At 57.0% G+C, this 9,555-nt stretch overlaps 1 pseudogene; it reads right to left on the reverse strand.

Moving 5' to 3' along the window:
* Nucleotides 1–3,462: 3,462 nt before the first annotated feature.
* Nucleotides 3,463–8,437, reverse strand: LOC132206710 (uncharacterized; annotated as a pseudogene).
* Between the last annotated feature and the right edge of the window lie 1,118 nt (nucleotides 8,438–9,555).

The following is a 9,555-nucleotide window of genomic DNA, read 5'->3' on the forward strand; positions in this document are numbered from 1 at the left end:
AGGGAACAATGGACCTGAACACCCAGATCTCTCTGTTCATCAACTTTCCCCAGGACTTTTCCATTTACTGTAAAGTTCACCCTTGAATTTGATCTTCCAAAATGCATCACCTCGCATTTGCCCGGATTGAACTCCATCTGCCATTTATCTGCCCAACTCTCCGGTCTATCTATATTCTGCTGTAATCTCTTACAGTCCCCTTCACTATCTGCTACTCCACCAATCTTAGTGTCATCAGCAAACTTGCTGATCAGACCACCTACACCTTCCTCCAGATCATTTACATATATCACAAACAACAGTGGTCCCAGTACAGATCCCTGTGGAACACCACTGGTTACAGGTCTCCAATTTGAGAAACTCCCTTCTACTACTACCCTCTGTCTCCTGTTACCTAGCCAGTTTTTTATCCATCTAGCTAGCACACCCTGGACCCCATGTGACTTCACTCTTTCCATCAGCCTGCCATGGGGTACCTTATCAAACACCTTACTGAAGTCCATGTATATGACATCTACAGCCTTTCCCTCATCAATCAACTTTGTCACGTCCTCAAAGAATTCTATTAAGTTGGTAAGACATGACCTTCCCTGCACAAAACCATGTTGCCTATCACTGATAAGCCCATTTTCTTCCAAATGGGAATAGATCCTATCCCTCAGTATCTTCTCCAGTAGCTTCCCTACCACTGACGTCAGGCTCACTGGTCGATAATTACCTGGATTATCCTTGCTGCCCTTTTTAAACAAGGGGATAACATTGGCAAGTCTCCAGTCCTCTGGGACCTCACCCGTGTCTAAGGACAGTGCAAAGATATCTGTTAGGGCCCCGGCTATTTCCTCTCTCGCTTCCCTCAGTAACCTGGGATAGATCCCATCCAGACCTGGGGACTTGTCCACCTTAATGTCTTTCAGGATACCTAACACTTCCTCCTTCCTGTGAGTGAGTGTATATAAGCATGTACAAATGTGTGTGTGAGGGGGTGTGAGTGTGTATAAGTGTGTGTGATGGGGTGTGAGTATGTATAGGTGTGCCAGGGTGTGAGTGTGTATAAGTGTGTGTGGGGGACATATGTGAGTGTGTATGGGACATATGTGAGTGTGTATAAGAGTGTGTGTGAGGGGGTGTGAGTGTGTACAAGTGTCTGTGGGGGTGTGAGTGAGTATAAGTGTTTGTGGGGGGTATGTGAGTGTGTATAAGTGTGTGTGGGGTATGTGAGTGTGTGTAAGTGTGTGTGTGTGAGGGGACGTGAGTTTACAAATGTGTGTGGGGAGGTGATAATGTGTTTAAGTGTTGGTGGATGTGAGAGTGTATACGTGTGTGTGAGTGTATATAAATGTGTATAAGTGTGTCTGTGAGGGTGTGTGTGAGTATGTGTGTGTGGGTGTGAGTGTGTAAAAGTATGTGTGGGGGGTGTATGAGTGGTTATAAGTGTATGTGTGGGGTGTGTGAATGTGTATACGTTTGTGTGCTTGGGTGTGCGTGTGTATAACTGTGTGTGGGGCAGGTGTGAGTGTGTATATGTCTATGAGTGCATATAAGCATGTACAAAGTGTGTGTGATGGGGTGTGAGTGGGTATAAGTGAGTGTGTGGTGGATGTGAGTGTGTGTAAGTGTGTGAGTGAGTGTTCCTAAGCATGTACAAGTGTGTGTGTGAAGGTGTGTGTGTGTGTGTGTGTGTGTGTATATATAAGTGTGTATGATGGGGTATGAGTGTGTTTAAGTGTGTGGGTCGGGGCGTGAGTGTGTATACATGTATGTGTGTGGGTGTGAGTGTGTATAAGTGTGTGTTGGGGAGATGAGGGAGTGTGTATAGGTATGTGTTTTGGGGCGATGTGAGTGTGTATATGTGCGTGTGGGGGGGGGGTGAGTGTGTATGAGTATGTATAAGTGTGTACAAGTGTGTGTGTGAGTGTGTATAAGTGTGTAAGGGTGTGTGTGTGTGTGTAAAAGTTTGTGTGGATGGGGGTGTCAGTGTGCATAAGTGTGTGTGTGTCTGGGTGTGTGAGTACAAGTGTATGTGTGTGGGTGTGAATGTGCTGAAGTGTGTGTGATGGGGTGTGAGTATGCATAAGTGTGTGTGGCTGTGTGTGGATGTGAGTATGTATAAATGTGAGTCGGAAGATGAGTGTGTGTAAGTGTGTTTGGGGGTGTGAGTGTGTATACGTGTGTGTGAGTGTATATAAATGTGTACAAGAGTGTGTGAGGTGGTGTGACTGTGTATAAGTGTGTGTGTGTGGGTGTGTGTGTCTAAGTGTATGTGGGTGTGAGTGTGTATAAGTGCGTGTGTTTGTGGGTGCGTGTGTGTATGTGTGTGTGAGAAATGTCAGTGTGTATAAGTATGTGGGTGTGCATGTATATAAGTGTGTGTGGGGGATGTGTAAACGTGCATAAGTGTGTGGGTGTGTGTATAAGTGTATGTGTGAGGTATGAGTGTAAGTGTGTATAAGTGTGTGTTGTGTAAGTGCATGTGTGTGTGTGTTTGTAAGTGTGTGTGTGTGTAAATGTGTGAGAGTGAGTGTGTGTGTGTTGTAAGTGCATGTGAGCGTGTGTAAGTGTGTGTGTGTGTGTAAGTGCATGTGTGTGTGTGTGTGTGTAAGTGTGTGTGAGTGTGTGTGCGTAAGTGCGTGAGTGTGTGTGCGTAAGTGCGTGTGAGTGAGTATGTGTAAGTGTGTGTGAGCGTGTGTGTGTAAGTGCGTGTGTAAGTGTGTGTGTGAGTGCATGAGTGTGTGTGTGTAAGTGTGTATGTGTGTGTGTGTAAGTGCATGTGTGTGAGTGAGTGTGTGTATCTGTTGTGTAAGTGCATGTGTGTGAGCGTGTGTGTGTGTGTGAGAGTGTGTGTAAGTGTGTGTGTGAGTAAGTGTGTGTAACTGTGTGTGTGTGAGTAAGTGTGTGTGAGTGAGTGAGTGAGTGTAAGTGTGGGGGGGGGGGGGGAGTGTGACTCTGATCACCGTGTCAGAGAGTTACAGGGGCCCTCCATCTTTGTTCCCTGCAGCCAACAACAACCCGGTCGAGCAGTGGCTGAGGCCCAGCTCCGACGTGACTGACAGTGCGTTGCGCACTAGGCCTGACGGATGCCACCACCTAGAGGAGAAACCTGGTGATTGCACTTGTCTGAAGGACAATGCAGTTCCCATTCAAACGACGATAGGCCGACGGACTCGCTGAGGCCGGGCTTTCCAGGAGCCGGTGTGTAACTAACGATGGAGGCTCCCCCTCGACAACCTTGTTCCCCGTTCCAGAGTCTGTGCACCCACGGGCACCAGATTACAGAGAAATGCCAAGCCCTGGGCACCAGAGGCCTGCAGGAACAGGCCTGAAACCAGGGCCTTTGTAGGACTGGGCTCCAGAGTAAGGCCTAGGGGAACAGGAGGCCCAGGGTTTTGTAGGACTGGTCCCCAGACTGAGGCCGAGGGGAACAGGAGGCCCAGGGCTTTGTAGGACTGGGCTCCAGACTGAGGCCTAGGGGAACAGGAGGCCCAGGGTTTTGTAGGACTGGGCTCCAGACTGAGGCCGAGGGGAACAGGAGGCCCGGGCTTTGTAGGACTGGTCCCCAGACTGAGGCCGAGGGGAACAGGAGGCCCAGGGTTTTGTAGGACTGGACCCCAGACTGAGGCCGAGGGGAACAGGAAGCCCAGGGTTTTGTAGGACTGGGCTCCAGACTGAGGCCGAGGGGAACAGGAGGCCCAGGGCTTTGTAGGACTGGGCTCCAGACTGAGGCCGAGGGGAACAGGAGGCCCGGGCTTTGTAGGACTGGGCTCCAGACTGAGGCCTAGGGGAACAGGAGGCCCAGGGTTTTGTAGGACTGGGCTCCAGACTGAGGCCTAGGGGAACAGGAGGCCCAGGGTTTTGTAGGACTGGGCTCCAGACTGAGGCCGAGGGGAACAGGAGGCCCGGGCTTTGTAGGACTGGACCCCAGACTGAGGCCGAGGGGAACAGGAGGCCCAGGGTTTTGTAGGACTGGGCTCCAGACTGAGGCCGAGGGGAACAGGAGGCCCGGGCTTTGTAGGACTGGACCCCAGACTGAGGCCGAGGGGAACAGGAGGCCCAGGGTTTTGTAGGACTGGGCTCCAGACTGAGGCCGAGGGGAACAGGAGGCCCGGGCTTTGTAGGACTGGTCCCCAGACTGAGGCCGAGGGGAACAGGAGGCCCAGGACGTTATACGAATAGGCTCCAGACTGAGGCCTAGGGGAACAGGCAGCAAAGTGCGGCCTACAGGGGCGGAGGAGGGTCCATACCAGGGACCTGAGAGAGCATCCTTTATATGTGGGCCCTTGAGAAGGCCTAAACAAAGGCCAAGACTGAGGCCTGGGTGTTTAGGGGAGCAGGATCCAGCATTTATTGCCCCTCGGACAGGCCAGGGGTGTCCTACAGGGGTCGCCTTTGGCCTACTTCCGTTTGTCACTTGTTTCCAAGATCTTGATGAGGATATCGAAGGCACGGCCTCAGTGAGTTTGCGGCTGACACTCAGACGGGATGGGACAGTGGGACAGTGAAGCAGATTGTCGTAAGATGGTCTTGGTCAATTGGGTCAAGGGGGTGAGGAGTGGCAGATGGAGTTTAATTTGGATCAAAAAGGTGTTGCGTTTTGATGAAACAGACAGGGTTAACGGTAGGGCCCTGGGTAGTGCTGTAGAACAGAGGGACCTAGGGGATCAGGTACATAATTCTCTGAAATTTGCGTCCCAGACAGACCGGGGTTGCGGGGGTGGGGGGGTGGTGGTTAAGAAGGTGTTTAGCACGCTTGCCTTCATTTGCGTGTAGGAGCTGGGACGTCATGTTGAGGTTGTACAGGGTATTGGTGAGGCCTGTTCTGGAGCACTGGGCCCAGTTCTGCTCTCCCAGTTACAGGAGAGATGTTATTCAACTGGAGATGGTTCAGAAGAGATTTACCAGGATGTTGCCGGGAATGGAGGTTTTGAGTTATAAGGAGAGGCTGGGGCTTTTCTCACTGGAGCGTAGGAGGTAGAGGGGGGGTGACCTTGTAGAGGTTTATAGAATCATGACGGGTATAGATAGGGTGAACTCCCCCGAGGATGGGGGGATTTCACGACTAAGAGGCACATTTTTGAGGCGAGAGGAGGAAGATTTAAAAAAACGACATGAGGGACTATATTTTACACATTGTGTGGTGGATGTGGGCGCAGTTACAATGTTTAAGAGACATTAGTACACGGAAAAGGAAAGGTTCTGAGGGACATGGGCTAGGAACAGGCCAGTGGAACTAGTTTAGTTTGGGATCCAGCATAGATTGGATGGGCCGAAGGGTCTGTTTCTGTGCTGTGCGACACTAGTTTGACCCATAATGTCCCTTAGGGAGGGAATTCCAGGAATTTGACCCAGTGGCACTGAAGGAACGGCGATTTATTCCCAAGTCAGGATGGTGAGGGACTTTGAGGGGAACCCCAAGGGGCTGGTGTTCCCCTGTACCTGCTGTCCCTGGTCCTTCTAGATGGATGTAGTCGTGGGTTTGGAAGGTGCTGACTGAGGATCTTTGGTGAATTTCCACAGCGCATTTTGTAGATAGTACACACTGCTGCGACTGAGCGTGGGTGGGGGGAGGGAGTGGGATGTTTGTGGATGTGGTGCCAATCGAGCGGGGGCTGCTTTGTCCTGGATGGTGTCGAGCTTCTTGTGTTGTTGGAGCTGCCCCAAAGTGGGGAGTATCCCATCCCACTCCTGCCTTGTGCCTTGTCGATGGTGGGACAGGCTTTGAGTGATTGGGGGACCGAGGGATTGGGGGACCGAGGGATTGGGGGACCGAGGGATTGGGGAATGGGGGATTTGGGGGTGGCGAGGGATTGGGGGGGGGGCGAGGGATTGCGGGGGAGGGGGGACGAGGGATTGGCAGACCAAGGGAGTGAGGGACTGAGGGATTGGGGGGACCGAGGGACTAGGTGACCAAGGGTTTGGGAGATCGAGTGACTGGGAGATTGAGGGACTGAGGAACAGGGGGACCGGGGGACTGATGGGTCGGGGGATGAGGGATTGAGGGATTGAGGGATTGAGGGACTGGGGGACCGAGGGATTGAGGGACTGGGGGACCATAGGATTGAGGGACTGAGGGACTGGGGGACCGGGGGACTGGTGGGTTTAGGGGACTGATGGGTTGGGAGACTGAGGGGTTGGGGAATGAGCGATTGAGGGATTGGGGGACTGGGGGATTGAGGGGCTACAGGATTGGGATACTGAGGGATTGGGGTACTGAGGGATTGGGGGACTGTTGGAATGTTGGAATGGGGGACTGAGGGACTAGGGGACTGTTGGATTGAGGGATTGTGGGGACTGTGGGATTGGGGGACTGAGGGATTAAGGAACTGGGGGACTGTTGGATTGGGGGACTCAGGGACTGGGGGATTGAGGGACTGGGGGATTGGGGTGACAGGGGGGCTGGGGTAACTGGGGGATTGGGGCGACTGGGGGGCTGGGGGTACTGGGGGATTGGGGCGACTGGGGGGACTGGGGCGACTGGGGGGGGCTAGGGGGGACTGTTGGACTGTGGGACTGGGCGACTGAGGGACTGGGCGACTGGGGGACTGGAGGGTGCTGGGAGACTGGGGCGACTGGGCGACTTGGGGACTGGGGCGACTGGGGGACTGGGCGACTGGGGCGGGCTGGGGACTGGGCGACTGGGGCGGGCTGGGGTCTGGGGGGGATGGGGCGACTGGGGGGACTGGGGCGGCTGGGGGGGGCTGTGGGGGGCTGGGGACTGCGGGGCTGGGGGGACTGGGGGCCTGGAGGATTGAGGGACTGGGGGATTGGGGCGACTGAGGGACCCGGGCGACTGGGGGACTGAGGGACTTGGGGGGACTGAGGGACTTGGGGGGACTGGGGGACTTGGTGTCTGGGGGGGTGGGGGACTGGGGGACTGGGGGATGGAGGGATTGAGGGACTGTTGGATTGGGAGACTGAGGGAGTGGGGGACTGAGGGATTGGGGCGACTGAGGGACTTGCGGAACTGAGGGACTTGGGGGTGCTGGGGGGACTGAGGGACTTAGGGGGGCTGGGGGACTCAGTGTCTGGGGGACTCGGGGGCTGGGGGACTCGGGGGCTGGGGGACTCGGGGGACTGGGGGACTAGGAGGTACTGGGGGACTGAGGGGGCTGGGGGTAATGGGGGGCTGGGGGGCTGGTGGGCTGGGGGAGTGGGGGTACTGGGTGATTGGGGGCAGGGGGGGCGACTAGGGGGACAGGGGGGCGACTGGGGGATGGGGGGGACTAGGGGGATGGGGGAGGACTAGGGGGATGGGGGAGGACTAGGGGGGACTAGGGGGGTACGGGGGGGGACTAGGGGGGGACTAGGGGGTGACTGGGGGGCTGGGGGGACTGGGGGCTTCAGGGCCCTGGGGGAACTGGGGGATTGGGGGACCTTGGGGGATTGGGGGACTAGGAGTGGGGGCTGGGGGGCTGGGGGACTGGGGGTGGCTGGGGGACTGGTGGGGTCTAGGGGGCTGGGGGGATCTAGGGAGCTTGGGGTGACTGGGCGGGCTGAGGGGTGGGGGGACTTGTGGGACCTGGGGGGACTAGGGGGACTGGTGGGCTGGGGGATCTAGGGGGCTGGGGGAGGGACTGGGTGGCTGGGGGGACCTGGGGTGGGGGTGCTGGGGGTACTGAGGGACTGGGGGGGGCTAGGGGACTCAGTGTCTGGGGGACTCGGGGGCTGGGGGACTAAGGGGACTGGGGGTACTGGGGGACTTGGGGGGCTGAGGGACTGAGGGGGCTGGGGGCACTGAGGGGGCTGGGGGGACTGGGGGGACTGGGGGACTTCGGGACTGGGGGTATGGGTGACTGAGGGACCGGGGGGACTAGGGGGACGGGGTGGGGGAACTAGGGGACTGGGGGGGGACTGGGGGGACGGGGGAAGACTGGGGGGACGGGGTGGACTGGGGGGATCGGGGGGACTGGGGCGACTAGGGGGACGGGGGGTCTGGGGGATTGGGGGACTAGGAGGAGGGGCTGTGGGATTGGGGGACTAGGAGGGGGGGCTGGGGGACGGGGGCGTACTGGGGGACTTGGCGGACCGGGGGGACTGGTGGGCTGGCGGGATCTAGGGGGCTAGGGGGCTGGGGGGACTAGGGGACGGTGGGGGGGACTAGGGGACTGGGTGGCTGGGGTGACTGGGGGGACTGGGGGACTGGGTGGGGGGACTGGGAGGGGCTGGGGGACTGGGGGTTCTGAGGGATTGTGGGGGCTGGGGGGATTGGAAACGGAGAGAATCTGGGATTCTGAAACTGAGGACGTGACACTGAGGGACGGAGGCTTTGAGGGGACGGGAATGTGAGAAGGATGGAGCCTGAGGGATTGGGAAGGAGATGTCGGGGCTGACGGGGTGTGGGGCCTGAAGCTGAGAGACTGTGTGATTGTGACAGTGGGGCTGAGCGGCACAGACTGAGTCAAACACTCACAGCCTCATGGTTTTGCAGGTTGTGGGGGTCCATTTTCATCTCTGTGACTGGCTCACGGCACGAGGTGGTGTTATCCTGTCCCTGTCTAACACATTTCGGGCTGAATGGCCACCAGTTGCTGTATAACAGGCTCGGGGAGGGGGGCTGAATGGCCTCCTGTCCCTGTGTAACAGCCTCGGGGAGGGGTGCTGAATGGCCTCCTGTCCCTGTGTAACAGGCTCGGGGAAAGGGGCTGAATGGCCTCCTGTCCCTGTGTAACAGGCTCGGGGAAAGGGGCTGAATGGCCTCCTGTCCCTGTGTAACAGGCTCGGGGAAAGGGGCTGAATGGCCCCCTGTTCCTGTGTAACAGCCTCGGGGAAAGGGGCTGAATGGCCTCCTGTCCCTGTGTAACAGTCTCGGGGAGAGGGGCTGGATGGCCTCCTGTCCCTGTGTAACAGGCTCAGGGAAAGGGGCTGAATGGCCTCCTGTCCCTGTGTAACAGGCTCGGGGAAAGGGGCTGAATGGCCTCCTGTCCCTGTGTAACAGGCTCGGGGAAAGGGGCTGAATGGCCTCCTGTCCCTGTGTAACAGGCTCGGGGAAAGGGGCTGAATGGCCCCCTGTTCCTGTGTAACAGCCTCGGGGAAAGGGGCTGAATGGCCTCCTGTCCCTGTGTAACAGCCTCGGGGAGGGGGGCTGAATGGCCTCCCCTGGTTGAGTGTGGTGCTGGTTGTGTGCTGGACACCAGGTGGCAGCAGCGTCACAGCCTCCTGCTCCCTGGGTGGATCCTGAGGGCCACGCCTTTCGCCCTACCGCCTCCCCTTGGCAAAGCCCTCCCCGGCCCTACAGAACCCCCCCCACACACACACAGACACACACACACACAGAGGCACACATATACACACACACAGACACAGGCACACACACACACACAGACACAGGCACACATATACACACACACACACACACACAGAGACACAGGCACACATATACACACACACAGACACACACACACACTCACACAGAGGCACACAGACACACACACACACAAACACACACACGTGCACACACACACAGACACAGAGGCACACAGACACACACACACACAGAGGCACACAGACACACACACACAGACACACACACACACAGACACACACACGTGCACACACACACAC

Source organism: Stegostoma tigrinum, chromosome 41 (genome assembly GCF_030684315.1).
Source record: "Stegostoma tigrinum isolate sSteTig4 chromosome 41, sSteTig4.hap1, whole genome shotgun sequence".
NCBI classification, from domain to species: domain Eukaryota; kingdom Metazoa; phylum Chordata; class Chondrichthyes; order Orectolobiformes; family Stegostomatidae; genus Stegostoma; species Stegostoma tigrinum.